A 16,226-nucleotide genomic window follows, 5' to 3' on the forward strand; every position below is an offset into this window, starting at 1 on the left:
TTACAGAGAAACAAGGAAATTACTTGAGAAAGAATAGTCTTTGCATTGATATTTAAACAGAGATCTGGAAAACGAAATGAGAAAGCTGTGTAAGTAATGGGGAAAGATTCTAGGCAGTGGCAAGAGTATGTTCAAAGCCCCTTTCCACTCTCTCTCAAACCTACCCTGGAATGAGAGCAAGTTTGGTTTATTTGAGAAACCAAGAGTTGTGAACGTGGTTAAAGCACAGTACCCATGGGAGAGAGTCAAGGGAGATCAAAGCAGAGGCTTAGGGAGGGACCACGTTATAGGGGACTTTCATGGTCAAGAGTTTGGACTTTGTTTTAAGAATAGTGCAGCAATCACAGAACATTTAATAAGGGAAGGATTAGGATTTGTTTTATAATTTAAGTAGTTGAATGTAACTACTCTGAAAAAAGAAGGATTAGAAGGAGGGCGGGCATGGTTATTCACTCACTATACCTGTAACAACATGTGGATGGTGAGGCCCATCCACTCACCTGCACGGCAGTTAACTTAGGAGGGCAAGAAAAACATTCAGGAGGAATAACCAGCGACATCAGTGACAAAGGTGAAAGTGTTTATATGTGAATGAATATAGAATCACAAGAGGTTATCCGATTTCAATGGAAGAATGGAGACAGGAGTGAAAGAATATGGGCAGGGAGGAGCATTAAGACCCAGAAAGCAGAAGAGGACAGGAGAGGAGAAAGTGAGCAGAAAGAAAGTATAAGAAGATGACTAGTATAAGTAAGATGTTTACTTTTCTGTCAAATCATTGTAGGCAATCATATGGGGCCAAAAATTCTAAATATTTTTTAGTTTGTCTGCAAGTCCCTTTTACCTTTTCTTTTGCTCTCCTTTCCTGACCCCACTTCTCCCACGCAAGCCCACAGTAAGATCCAGAACCTAGTTGATGAACTGTGGCAAAGGAAGATACCTTCATTATCGTTTCACCTGCCTTGACCAACACTATGACTTCTCCCACGTCAAAAGATGTGGTTAAGGTTATTTTGGTACAATTGCTGTGACATGAATAAATAACAAAATGAAAAGTAGTGAAGATTGGCAATAGGAACAATACGTGAGTGGAGAAAGACTCAGAATTCAATGTTTAGCCAACAATTGTCCTTATTAGTACAATCTGACCTCGTTACAATCCAGCACATCATTACCCAATAAATGCTAGATGAACTGGCATGCTGGCATGGATTTGTTGCCAAATGAAGATTGGAAATGATTACCAATCTATTCTCTTGAACTAGAAGGAATATGGAGAGAAATGTGTGGAGGTGTGTGTGTATCTGTGTGTTTGCGTGTGAGCAACTGGAAGCAGAGTGCTCACTGAAGTGATAATAAATTTAACTAATAAGATTCCAGCCTCTTGTTAAGCAAGTCTGTTATGTTCATTGAAAGGATGGAAATACATATACTTAGTTTGTGAAAAAATTATTTATGTTATGATTCATCTTAAAATCAGAAATGTGTAGTAAAAAAAAATAGTTTTTATATTATTTGAATCAATTCATGGCATTTCCTCACAAAAATACCAAATGATTTTGCAACATTAAAATAGGATAAATTTTGGATGGCTTTATCTGTTCAGTTCCAAGTAAACCATTTTATATATGAAACACATGACATTTTGGTCAACAAATATTAAAACCACATTTTCCTCTTCAGTTAGCCTATCTCAAATACCATGTCAAGGAGAGTTTGATTATTTTAACTCTTGGGGTATTTATAGGTGACAAGAAGTTTCCAAATAAACTTTTCAGCAGAGATTCCCAGAAAAAGCTTATTAATAAGTAGTACAGGAATAGTCTTCTAGCTGTAATTACTGAAATGGACACTATCCATTGTTGGACTAAATAAAGTTGTTGTAATTCACCAACAATTTAACAGTCTTTAGTGTAACTGAATCTGTTTCAATCTTAATTTTGTAACTGGAATTTCATAATTAACCAAAAAAGATAAAGTTTTAACCTAAAATTGTGTCATCCTTCCACATGGTATTTTAAAAGACATTAAAATCTATGCATTTTCAAGTATTGATTTCATAATGCCTTGAGATGTTTCAGCCTATTCTATTTTTCACATATACTTGGTGGAATTGTAAGATTCCAGTATTTGAAAAATTAGAAAACTAGAAAAACTGTGAGCAAATAAATGAAAACCAGCTTACAGCACTTAAATGGAAGCTTAAGAAGGCAACTGTGAGAAAAGAACAGTGAATAGAAAAAGCAGAAATAAGAAATTTTTAAAGCACACTGAAAGAAAATGAGAACTTACTACATGCATCTCATCTGCAGTTTCCCATTAGGGGATCCAGGATAATGAAATAATTCTTAAGGTAGACTAAAAGCCTTTTTAGTCACCTTAGGAGTTATTTGCCATCTCTGTCTTTGAACAGAGTAGCCTTTGTAGATGGGACTTCTAGGTCTAAAGGGACAGGAAAGGTGAAGGAGGAGAATGAAAGGAAGAGGATGCTCATGGTAAGTGTTGTTGGTATCCCATGGACCTAGGCTGAAGGAATTCTCTGAAAAGTTCACTTGGAAGCTGGGCTAACCACAAACCTTCACAGAAAACCCACAAGGGAAAAGAGCTATACTAGATTCTGGAATTGGGCACCCTAGGATCTGTCCATCTGTCCTAGATGAAGATAGTAGAATGACATAATTCAAATATTACCGTAGTAATAGTGCAGTAGTTGCACCCATGAGGGAAAGGCTAGGACCATCACTGAAGCATTGGTATTACTAAGAATCAGATTGCTTTTTTCAAAAAAGACTCCTTACTTTGATAAAAAGATATACCTCTGTTTCTTTAAATGACCGGAGTAGGATTCTTTTTATCTGTAGCAACATACAATTCTAACAAATATGTAGATACTAGATATGTATGTGGAGTAAACATATTGTAATAGTTAGCCTGATAACTCACAGATGAAAAGATTGGGTTATTTGAAATATCTCTAATGAATAAGGTGGTCGTGGCAATGGGAACTCAGAAAAATTGTCACTAAATATCTGTTCTGAACTCCACTGCCAGAAGCAGCATTCTGGGCTGAAGGAATTATTTAAATATCCAGTTCTACCCAAGCCTTTTAATGTACTTAAACAGTGGGGAATTTATTACAAGAATATGGGAACACTGGGGAATCAAACAAGCAGCCTCAGGAAGTGCAAGAACTACCTGTTCTGAGAGAATTCTGGGCCAAAGAGTTGAGTGGACTTTGTTCTCTGGAGCAAACACCAAAATAATAGATAATTTTCATAATAGCTTCAAAATTCTAGAGGAAATTCAGAGCTTCTCAACCAAGTTCTTTTTATTTCTGTTGAATAAAGTGTTAATAATCAGGTATTATCCCCATTGGGTTTTCAGCCCTTTACTCAGTATATCTCTATCTTAAGTTGTTTCATAAGTCTGGATAGAACTAGATACCCCACCTTGCTTTCCTTAGAGATGAAGAAAGAGGCCCATCCACAGTCAAGCTCTGCAAGCCTGAGCTGGTCACTGCTTTTACACCTGTGAGGTGGCCTCCTTCTTCTTTCATACCGGACATCACTGACAATCGGTAATATCTGAATATAATTTCTCATTTTTGATGTAACAAAGCCTTCTTACCTTCTCTAATAAGATTATCACAAAGTTCCAGGACTGCAGATACTCTCTAGACATAGTGCAAGATATGAAGACTAAAGAACATCATATGTCTTTTGCATCTGAGTAGCAGTGACAAGCCCTCATGGAGCTTCACCTGAGCGCCCCCAACATTAGCCTCTTCCGGTGCTCTCCTTTGTTTCACCCACAGCCACTCAATCTTCTATTCCATCTTCTTTTTAAATTTTTAAAAAATTGAAATGTAGTGAATTTACAATGTTGTGTTTGTTTCAGGAGTTCATCAAAGTGATTTAGTTATATAATATATATATATTTATACATACACATGTATATTCTTTAAAAATTTTTGCCTATTATAGGCTATTACAAGATATTTAATATAGTTCCCTATGCCATACAGTAGGCCCTTGTTGGTTATTTTTTTATATATAGGAGTGTGTATGTGTTAATCCCAAACTCATAATTTATTCCCCCCCCCATCCTTTCCCCTTTGGTAACCATAAGTTTTTTGTTTTTTGTTTTTTTCTTTTTAGGGCCTTACCTGCAGAATATGGAAGTCCCCAGACTAGGGCTCGAATTGGAGCTGCCACTGCCAGACTACACCACAACCACAGCAACATGGGATCTGAGCTTCAGATTTATACTATAGCTTGTGACATCACCAGATCCTTAACCCACTGAGCGAGGCCAGGGATCAAGCCTGCATCCTCATGGATACTAGTCAGGTTCTTAATTTGATGAGCCACAGTGGGAACTGTACCATAAGTTTGTTTTCTATGTCTGTGAGTCTGTTTCTGTTTTGTAAATAAGTTCATTGTTTCATTTTTTTTTTTAGCTTCCACATGTAAGCTAAAAATTATAATACTTGTCTTTCTCTGTCTGGCTTACCTGCTTAGTATGATAATCTCTAGGTTCATCCATCTTGCTGAAAATGGCTTTATTTCATTCTTTTTTATGGCTGAGTAATATTCTATTGTGAATATATACCACATCTTCTTTATCCATTCATCTGTTGTTTCCATGTCTTGATTGTTATAAATAGTGCTGCTATGAATATTGGGGTGCATGTATCTTTTTATATTAGAGCTTTCTCTGGGTATATGCTCAGGAGTAGAATTGCAGGATCACATGGTAACTCTATATTTAGTTTTTTAAGGAACCTCCATTCTGTTTTCCAAAGTAGCTGCACCAACTTATGTTCCCACCAGCACAGAAGTGTTTGTTTTTCTTCCCATCCTCTCCAACATTTATTACTTGTAGACTTTTTCATGATCATCATTGTGACCAGTGTGAAGTGATTGTAGTTTTGATGTGTAGTAATGATATTGAACATCTTTTCATGTGCCCGTTGGCCATCTGTATGTCTTCTTTGGAGAAATGTGTATTTGGGTCTTCTGTATATTCTGTTTCTCATGCTTAACTTATTTATTCTGATGTTTCATGGTGCTGCTCAACTTCACAACTCTTTCTCAGTGTCCTCTCTGTTTTAGCAACCATTACTATTACCCTTCCAAAGAGAAGAATTATAATTGGGCCAGTTCATCTGTTTATGTTAGGTCATGTCATAGACTATAGATGAGCCTACAATGGATAGCCTTTGTGACCAGCTAGGATGCAATCAGTGACCAGCTCGGATGCACTCATCCAGTGACCAGCTCGGATGCAATCAGCTAGGGTTTGGGGATTGAGCAATAGGCTAGAGAACATGAGTACCAGGCCCACCTCTCCTAAGTGGTGACAGGTTTCTTTAGGAGGGGCTAACAGTGTGACAAGCCACATGATTAAAATATTCCATACTGGTTTGATTTGATAATTTTAGAAAATGTACTCATATTTCTCATAACTTTTCAGAATTTTTTCCTTGTCAGGACTACAGGTCTTTTAATGAAATGTGAATAAAATGTGATTTTAATTAGCTTCAGTATAAGAACTTTAGAATTCCTTAGATTGCTTTAGAAAAAAAGGATTTTAAAAATCTATGATTAGTCTAATTCCTTTTTTAGCCTGCTTATTTATGAAAATATGGGAAAGAAGACCTACTAAAACCATCTAATAACAATTATGATATCATACTTGCCTCCTACCAGACAGTGTGCTAAGCACTTTATATTACTTTTAATCCTTACAATAACCCTGCAAGATATTATCACCCTACCAAACATAAGGTGAAACTGAAGCACAGAGAGGTGACATAGCCCAGGATTCTATAGCTGACATACATTTTGGAGCTACTGTTTGAACTAGATCCAAGTTTACAGGAAGGACATGCAAAAGTACTTTAAAGTGGAGACTAAGAGAGTACTATTTAATTCTTGGCTATAAGCTACATTTTCTGCTTTTTCTTAGCAAATTAGACTCTACTAGTGTATTTGAGTTTTCTCAATTTGGACTTTACTTCCCAGATGTGATGATGTAATCTTGATTAAGATATGAATGATCTGAGCCCATAACCCACAGAAGGGGGAATGGGAATTGATTTAGCATCCAAAGGGAAGATGCTACTGAAAATCAATACTTTCATTCTTTAAGTTCTGTCTAAATACAACAAAATTCTACAGCAGAAAGTTCGCTTTCTAGTCCAGAAGTATTTGTCAAGGTTTTTAGCAAAAGTGTTTAGACACATGTCAGCTACTAATAACGTAAGATGGGACACGGAGGCAACATTGAACCAACATTAAACGAAATTTCAGGATTGGAAGAAACATATAAGTATGGCTTTGTATAGAACACATAGTCTCAAGAAGTTAGGTACAAATTACATTTTGTAAATCAGAGGGATCTATCTTCCTACGAAAAGTTTTGTTTTAGAGTAAACTCTGCAATGGATCTTTTTAGGAAACCAAAGAACTAACTTGACCTGATCTTTAAATGTTAAATGTTGATACTTTCCAGATTTCCTCATTCATGATCTTTTTTAAATTGTGTGTTATATATGAAAGAAAATCTATAAAAGTTCTCCATTTCCTATAGGGATATCAAAATTCTTGATATTAGTTATAAGGCTTTTCATAATTTGTTCCCAACTTCCCTTCCCAGTTACTTATATTAATTAGTCACCATTATTTTCCCTCTATCGTTTCACCCAATACCCTTCCGACTACCCATCTACACACACACACACACACACACACACACACACACACACAAACTCATGCATATACATATCCACTTAGAGTTCCCATCCACTTAGAGTGTTCATATCCCTCAGCACACTCAGACCCACACACCTACATTTCTACACACTCACACTCATCTACTCACATTGTCAACCCACACCCCAGTCACTGACACCTATCTACACACACACACACACATTCACTTACATCTATACGCATACCACATCTGACAATTCACACATCTATCTGTACCCTCACATCATAACCATCCAGTCACCATCTCCACGCACTCACACTCATACACATACCCATAATCCCACCTGTCTGCTTACATTGGTCCTCCCAGACCCACCAAATAATAGTCATCTACACACCCATATTCACACACATACACATGTTCCTCCATCCACATACTCATCTACTCACATCCATCTGTTCACACCTAATTACATCCCCATACCCATTCACTCGTACACATACCCACCTACTCATAGGCATACACACACTCATACCCCTCCTCCACGAACCCCCTCCACCACACACACCATACCCACCTATCCTTGCCACAAACCAAGTCCCACAATTTTTCAAGCATATCATGCTCTTTTAGTTCCCCAGATCTTTGTGTGTGTTACTCTCTCAACTGGAAATGTTTTTCCTCTTCTCTCCCCATCTAACTTCTGTTTATCTTTCAAGCACCACCTCAAATGACTTTTTTTTTTTTTGCACACAAATGTTCATAATAGCTTAGTTTGTAAGAGCCAAACTATAATCAGCCCAATGTCCTTCAACAGATAATACAAAACATATATACCACAGAATACTGATCAAAACCTAAAAGCAGCTAATAGTTGATATATAAGAACTTGGATGAATCTCCAGAGAATTATGCAGAAAAAAATAATCCCAAAAGGTTATATTTTGTATGATTCCACTTATTAACATTTTGAAATGAAAAGTTTGAGAAATATAAGACAGATTAATGATTTCTGGCAAAAAGAGATGGGGACTTGAAGGGGAGAGTGGGAGGGATGAGGGTATAAAATGCAACATGAATAAAATGCAAGGATACTTATGTTCAAACTATTGACTACAGTGGTGCATATGAACACACATGGTAAAATTGTATAGAGCTTAATATACACACACATGTGGATACAAGTAAAAGTTAATTGTATTAGCATTAATGTTCTGGTTGAGATATTTTACTATAATGTTGCAAAATGTTATGATTGGGAGACTCGGGGAGAGGAAAAGGGGTCTCTATTATTTCTTTCAACTACATGTGAATCTACAAATCTGCATAAATTCTTTTTTTTTTTTTTTTTTTTTTTTTTTTTTTGTCTTTTCTAGGGCTGCACCCATGGCATATGGAGGTTCCCAGGCTAGGGGTCTAATGAGAGCTGTAGCCACTGGCCTACGCCAGAGCCACAGCAACTCAGGATCTGAGCCATGTCTGTGACCTACACCACAGCTCACAGCAACACCAGATCCTTAACCCACTGAGCGAGGCCAGGAATCGAACCCACAACCTCATGGTTCCTAGTTGGATTCATTAACCATTGAGCCACGACGGGAACTCCTCATCAATTTTTAATATCTGGGTGACAACAGACATTTTAAAGGATCATGATATGATAAAACCAAACAGGACGAAATGCACCTAGAAAAACGTAAACTTCTGCCATTAGATCCAAATAGTTATTTGCCAACTGAGGGAGACCTGACTCAAGAGCAAATACTAGGACCACAGGTGTATTCTGGGGACACAATGATAAGGCAGACCAACCATTCATCCAGGATTTAAGTAACACACTCAGGCCAACGCTGAATTATTGAAAAGGTCTTTCTTCTTTCTTCTTCTTCTTCTTCTTTTTTTTTTTTTTTTTTCTTTTTAGGGCCACACCTGAGGCATAGGGAAGTTCCTGTGCCAGGGGTTGAATTGGAGCTGCAGCTGCAGCAACACTGGATCTAAGTCACAACTGTGACCTACCTCACAACTTGTGACAACACCAGATCCTTAACCCACTGAACGACACCAGGGATTGAACCTGCATCCTCACAGAACTTCATCTTCACAGACAACGTTGGGTCCTTAACCCACTGAGCCACAACAGGAACTTCTGAGTAGGTCTTTCTTTATGAAAGAGCACACAGGAAGGAAAACAGCAAGGAAAGTGGGTGACTACATTGTACTGATGCAATAATTTTTCCTGTATTACCCCCTTCTACCTTTGGAAAAGTTCCAGATATACCTTAATTATGGGCAAAATACTCATCCCCACTCACCTTTGTAGTGAAATGAAATCAATCTCAAAAATCAACCTCTTCTTTCTGAGTGCTATAGGCAGCATATCTAATGTTCCTATGCTAGTTGTACAGTATATTCCAAATTTCATTTTTGCTTTGCTTGTGTTTATATAGTGCATGCCCATTGGGTAATGATTTGGCTGAACAGGACTATGAACTATCGATGCCTTTTAATGGCATTACACAGAAAGCGTCATTGTGCAGCATATTCCTTTCTATGCTCAGGCTCTGGAGAGGAGGAAAACATTTCCCTTTTGGTTCAGTGACTGGGCCTATGGAATGAACGGACAAAAGACTGATAAATAAGAGAAAAACAAAGTTTATTAACAAGTGCATTGTGCATACACATGGGAGAACTCAGCAATGAGCACCTCAAAGGGTGGTCAAAACAAGAGGTTTATATAGCACCTTAACAAAGAACAATGAATCTGTGGAGAAGTGCAAGACAAGGTTGATTAAAGTCAGAGTTGTTTGCTGGTGATGAAGAGTTCTTCTCTTCCTGGTATGGGAAAAGGAGGCACCTTTACAAATTTATCTCCTGCTTTTTAGGCAAAGAGAGGGAGGGCAGAGAACTGTTCTTGTATCTGGCTTTTCATTTACTCAAAACAATCCTTACATCAAAGTATCAGCAGGCTGTGTCCCTTTTTGGATACCCTGTGCTTGTTTGTTTGCTCTTTCCAGCTTCTAGAGGCCACACACATTCCTAACACACAGCCCCCTTCCTCTGCTTTTAAAGTCAGTGATGGCTGCTTGAGTCCCCTTCCTCAGGTCCCATCTCTTTCACCAGGTTGGGAAAACATTCTCCACTCTTGAGAACTTGTGTGATTCGATTGGTTCCATCACTTCTCATCCTGCTTCCTCCAGAATATAATAGAGTTAAAATATAAGCCATGCTTTTCTACTGGTGAGCTGGTTGACATTGTCTTTTGCAGGTGGCACCTTGTCCTTAACATGCTAGATTGTCCTTCTAGACTTAAAGTGGAGACGGAAAGACAGTGGGAACAATGAGGCAAAGAGAAAGAGAGCAGGAGTTCCCGTCATGGCGCAGTGGTTCATGAATCCGACTAGGAACAATGAGGTTGCGGGTTCGGTCCCTGCCCTTGCTCAGTGGGTTAACCATACAGCGTTGCCGTGAGCTGTGGTGTAGGTCTCAGACGCGGCTCGGATCCCTCATTGCTGTGGGTCTGGCGTAGGCCGGTGGCTACAGCTCCGATTCGACCCCTAGCCTGGGAACCTCCATATGCCGCGGGAGCGGCCCAAGAAATAGCAAAAAGACAAAAAAAAAAAAAAAAAAAAAAAAGAGAGAGAGAGAGAAAGAGAGCACAGAATGTGGGGTGGGAAAAGAGCCTGATGAAAGCATAAGAGGGTGAAAAATTCACAAAATTGATTTTAAATTGAATTCTCTTTGAATCAGATATTCCAATCTTTCTCACACTAAATGTGACTTAGAATGCACATGAATCTTCCTTTTGCTTACTAAAGAAAAGAGAACAAAGCAGTTGATACTCTCACTAATTTCCTCACTGTTTGATAATTATTGGGCATGGGGGTGGAAGGAGGCTTTCAGTAAACTTTAAGCCACAAAAAAAGAGTAAACTATAAGCTAAGAACACTTGCAGATAAAGAGCTGTCACCACAATTCATGTTTGGCCTGGGATCTGGGGATGTGGAAAATGAACAGACTTAAACCCCAGGAGATTCCTTTTAGTGGTTTCCTCCAACAGGGGATATCCTATGTAAGATTTCCTGAGCAGTAAGAGATTGTAGTTGAAGATTCTGAACCATCCACAAGTTCAAACCATCTGGCCTGTGAAAGAGTTCCTTGTTCACAAAATTCGGAGAAATTTAACGAATGACAATAGCTTTTTAATGACTTATTTACATAGGGGATGAGAGACCTGGGGAGAAGAGCAACAAAAAAGCCCATGTTCCGAAACAGCCTTCAGCTGGTGGGCGTTCACAAACGGAACTCTGGATCTCCAGAGCCACCACCAGAGAAGACATGCTAAGTGCATCAGAAAATAGAGGCGCATTCATTCACACACACAGCCGAAACCCAGCCGACCTTAGGGGCTTGGCCCTGTTTTTGATTTTCTTCCCAGGGATTTTCCTCGGAAACAGCTCTGGGTGGAGAGAGCATTATTAATGAAGGGTGTTGATGTCTGTAATGAATGGTTATGATGATCAATTTAAGTGTTAGCCAGGCTTTGGGAGGTACCAACCTCCCAGAGGTGGGTAGAGCTAAGGCACAACTTTGAGGCTTTTGTAGGCTGAATGCGTGATGTGGTTAAAAAAGCCTCCTCCAGGATACAGTGAGGCCCATCTGTCTTATGCCAGTCTATCTTGGCCAAGAAGCTCCCTTGAAGGGCAACTGTATTCTTCATTTTGTTTGTTTCCACCTGGAGGCACTAGTCTAGTGACTGCACTTCTGACACTAATACTTTGTGGTTTGGAAATCTGTGCCAAAGATATTGCGCTGAGTTAGCCCTCTGAGACAGTCAATCAAGAGTGTGAAGACAGTGGGAATTCTGTGTAAGCATATCACATGAAGGGAACTGGTAAACAATGAATTTGCCATTTTTTTTTTAACTTAATATGAAATTGAGGGTATCTGTAGTATTTCCCCCATTATTTTTTTATTATCTTAATACACCAAATTTAGAAACTTAATGGACATTGGATATCTCATTTTTTGTTGAGAAGGAATTACCATGCTGTCCTTATACATTTCTAGTTCAAACTAACTTATAGATGGTACTTGACAAAATAGCATAGCAGAAAGGAAACATTCACCAAAGTCTATAATCCCTACAAGGAAGCATAATTCTCTGAGGAAGTACTTCCAGCCCAAATCTTGGAAATGTAACAATAGTCCATATTATAAATAGCTTATTTATGGTTCTTTTTATTGACTGGTTCTTTCTTTAGACTAATAACCTAAGATATCCACCGTTCTTCATCTGGGAAATCATTTAATGGTAAATCAAGGGCCTCTGACAAAAGGAGAAGAGTAGCTCTTATTATATCAATGGATTACTAAACATTTATGGGAATGCTTCCAAAAAGTTCAGATGGTCTCCAAAACAATTTCTTGCCTGTTTGTGTTTTTCTTTTTCCGTTCTTTCTCTTTTTTTTCTTCTTCTGTCATCTCTCCTGTGGCTGATCTAAACACAGGCTGCTTGATTTTTTTTTTTCTTTCTTTCTGAAATTAGATTCATCCTCTCCTATGACCCTTTAATAATGTATGAAAATTCTTTCTCAGTTCACTGGTTCTTTTAGCCTTGGATATTTCCCTTCCTCCTTGAACTAAGTATTTTAACCTCACTCAGCTTTCATTAGGAAGATTCCCTTCTGAATTTTACTAATAAATATGTCATGTTTTTAGTAATTATCTCCCATAGAAAAGACTTCAGTTGGATTCTCGGTTTTCTGGGGGAAGTGCTCCTTAAAATGATTTTCACATATTTAATTGAGGAGAAAAAAAATGGAGGAAAGGTGAGTTCCTGTTGTGGCTCAGTGGTTAACGAACCCAACTAGTATCCATGAGGATGCAGGTTCAACCCCTGGCCTCACTTGGTGGGTTAAGGATCCGGTATTTCAGGGAGCTGTGGTGTAGGTCAAAAACGAGGCTCAGATCCTGGCCTGCAGCTACAGCTCTGATTTGACCCCTCTCCTGGGAACCTCTGTATGCCGCAAGTACAGCTCTAAAAAGACCAAAAAAAAAAAAAAAAAAAAAAGGAAATGTAGGAAAGGGACATTTTAAAGCAAGAATCACAAAAAGTCACAAACTCAAGTGCCTTTAAGAATCAATCACGAATTGTGAATTAATGAACAAGGGGCTGATGAACTTTGCAAGAGTGAAGACTGGCTGTCTTTTCTATCAGCTCAGCCCTTAGTCAGTATCCCAGCTTATGTGGGATGTTGCAACACTGGAAGATGGGCTCTATGGCCTGATATTCCCTTTTTCAAAGAAAACAATAATCCTGATTTTGTGTGACATCTCTCAATTTTAAGATAATGGCAACTAATTCAAATATTTAATATTTGAGAAATATTTGAAATATTTAGTATTTCTCTCTGTAGGCCAAAGAGAATACATCTATGAATCAGATCTGGCCTATGAACCATTGCTTTAAAGTCTTTAGAAAGAGCTATTGAAATAGTTATTTTATTGGAATAGAACTACCCCAAATGTCAGAAAAAATGGTATATGGATTTGTTATTCATTGGCCTGACTCTTCCCCCTTCTTTTATGTCTTTTGAATTTCTATACATTTTATGCTTCTAATGTGACTATACTGGTGGTTTCCATAACTAGTCCTGTGCCACTTCAGATGACAGTATTACAATTACACGGTCATACCTGTGTGACATTTATGACTCTTGCGTACCCTGTAATTTGGATGCTCCATATAGGGTGAGAATTACAGTCTTGGCCTAACAATAGCTTTCATAGGATGATATTATGAACCTTAACAACATAAAATGTCCTTGCAAAAGGCTCTACTTAGAAGCATCAAGAGTGCATTTCTCCCATTTTCTGTTTTCATTGCTTTCCTAACAGTATATATAGACTCTTATGTTCACACCTGACAATTAGATTGAATAAAAGTAAAAGAACTTATATCTTGGTTTAAAATTCTTTACAGTGGAGAGTCAAGGACGGGAAATTCTTCATTGACTATTATATATCAGTCTGGGAATGTTAGTATGGATAGCATATTCCCTTGAAGTCATGCCTCAGGCTAAATAGCTTTTCTGAAAGTGTTTCCACTTTTTACCTTTCAGACACTGCTTCTGTCTTGCCCAAACCAAACCACCTCCAGTTCCCAGTTGTTGTTTTCATGCACATCAGAATTACTGAGGACTGCAAATGCCGCTGGCCCAGATGCTACCCAGAAAGGAATGCAGAGAACTAGCCAGGGTGAGCTGAACCAGCTTCCCTTAACACTTTCTAGTCATCCCTGGTCTATGGATGGGATGGCTTTACTCTGACTCCCTCTGTGGCAGTGGCAGTCGGCAATGGAAGAGTATTATATAAAATTGGGGAAAATATGAATATGCTTAAAATGCCAGGTTTCCCTTTATGATTTAATTCATTTGGTCAAAAATGGAAGAGCAGCACATTCTAGCTCTTGAAGGGGACTGATGATATAAACATAAAAATACATTTCAGTAGTCTGAATGAGGGTTGACTATTAAGAATCACATTATTTTCTAAGATGCTATGAAATAATTTGAGTTATATTTATTGTAGTAGTAAGGTAATACACAGCTTGAATATCACAGATTTTTAATACTTATATTCTGAGAGTGGTTGTACTAGTCAGGAGACAGAAACCATACTAGTTATTTAAACAGAGAGAATATAATGTAAAGAGTTGTTAACTGAGAATGAAGTTGTTACTTAGTTAACTAGCAGGATGAAAAGAGGACACTACTATATAAGGGAGGTGGCAGCTACCATCCCTAGGCCTGAAGGATCAGAGGAAAGACGTTTGAATTATTAAAACTTAGAAACGTAAAAGAAGCATCCTATGAAGCTGAAAATCTGATTTCAAAGAGAAGAAAAGACTGGCTGATGGTACTGTCTGATGGGGGAGGGGAAGTAAGTGATTTACAAACACTGGAAAAACTGTAAGCTGGTTTCAGTTGCTGCTACAGGAAATAACTGCTTCTGCTGAAACAAAAAGGTATTGCTGGGTGATACAGGGCCCAAAAAGCAGACAGAAAGCCCTTTAAAAAGGAGTAAGCCCTCTCTTTCTCTAACCTTGCGTTTTCTCTCCAGCGCCACTAATTGGTAGAACATAATGCAGAGCCAGCTGGCAAAGCAGAAATAGGGTGTGCAGAGTCATAGTGCTAGCCTCACCAAGTTGGATATAGAGAGTATGGAATACAGAGATAATCTGCTAATAACTGGCACAACAACGATGCCTCTTAGCTCTTGCAGAAGCTCATGGAAAAAAATAGGATTCTATTCTCCTGAAGCAAAATGTAATTAAAATTTTCTTCAAAAAAAAAATAATTCTGGGTTAATGATCCAGCTTGTCTCTGTGGAGGTGCAGGTGGTGCTGCTATAGCTATAGTATAGGTTACAGCTCTGGCTTGGATCTCCCTAGCCTGGGTACTTGCATATGCCACAGGTGAGGCAGAAAAAGATAAATAAATTTCTAAAAATTGTTTAAAAAATCCTGGAAGAGGAAGTATTTTTCAGTCAGTTTCTTAAGAACCATTGGCTCAGTATTTACAATTTTAAGCTTTTTTATTTCTAATTTTTTAGGGAAAAGCATATATTTAATAAGTCAATTTTGCCCCATAAACCCTCTCAAAGTTTTTTCCTCATCAAAAATATCCTGAAATTTGAAATATCACTATTAGAATTCATTTTGTACCTAGCCAGTAACTATAACTCAATAGTAGGTTTTCATGTGAGTAAAAAACTCTTAAAAAGGAGCTAAAATACAAGTAAGTATTCGTTTCTCTTATGTTAGTGAGGCCCCAGGAAGACACTCCAGAGCTAAAGTAATCTGGACCAAGATGATGGCTAGAGCTCCAGCCATCAGACATTAGTATGAAGGAAGGGAAGAGGAGCAGGTCGTATCCTCTGCTTGCAAGAAGAGTTTTTATAAGTCCCACACAGTACTTCCACTAGCTCCAAAGAAGCCCGTAGACTTTTGGCTGGGAAATCATGCGCCCAGCTAGAAAGTGGGGGCTCTGTTAACTTGAGGGTGTTGAGCAGAATAACTGTTGGTAGGGAACAAGCTGTCTCTGCCAGGCTCTGGGAGGTATATTACCTCATCATTCATAAGCCTTGGTGTAAAAGAGTCTATCAGCTCTTTTTTGAAAGCTAGATTTCATAGGTAAGGAAGACTGGAGTATATAAGGGGGTACCAGCAGGGGAGGCTGCTGAATGGGTGGGTGGAAGATACTGAAGACAAACCTCCTCTATTTTATAACTTTCCTCAGAGCCAGCATAAACCCCAGCTCTATCTTTTTTATTTATTCCTTTGTCCATTTAAAGAATTTAGATTCTAGGCGTTCCCGTCATGGCTCAGTGGTTAACAAACCCGATTAGGAACCATGAGGTTGCGGGTTTGATCCCTGGCCTCACCCAGTGAGTTAAGGATCCAGCATTGCTGTGAGCTGTGGTGTAGGTCGAAGACACAGCCCAAATCC

The 16,226-nt window shown here is 38.4% G+C and overlaps 1 protein-coding gene across 9 annotated transcripts in view; it reads left to right on the plus strand.

The window, feature by feature from the left end:
- The window catches only part of LOC100525452 (zinc finger protein 474), a 150,354-nt gene that overhangs the window by 92,200 nt on the left and 41,928 nt on the right, over nt 1-16,226 (plus strand). For 4 of the 9 annotated variants that reach the window (XR_014838637.1, XM_085014371.1, XM_085014374.1 and 1 more), the window contains one exon: nt 13,839-13,974. The exons of the other annotated variants lie outside the window; for them this stretch is intronic. The gene's annotated coding sequence lies outside the window, so the exon portion shown is untranslated. The remainder of the gene's footprint in view (nt 1-13,838; nt 13,975-16,226) is intronic. 9 annotated transcript variants of the gene reach the window in all.

This window comes from Sus scrofa, chromosome 2 (assembly GCF_054392235.1).
Source record: "Sus scrofa isolate SSC_HxYL_T2T_F1_AM1 chromosome 2, Sscrofa_HxYL_maternal_Yorkshire_Landrace_v2.0, whole genome shotgun sequence".
NCBI lineage: Eukaryota > Metazoa > Chordata > Mammalia > Artiodactyla > Suidae > Sus > Sus scrofa.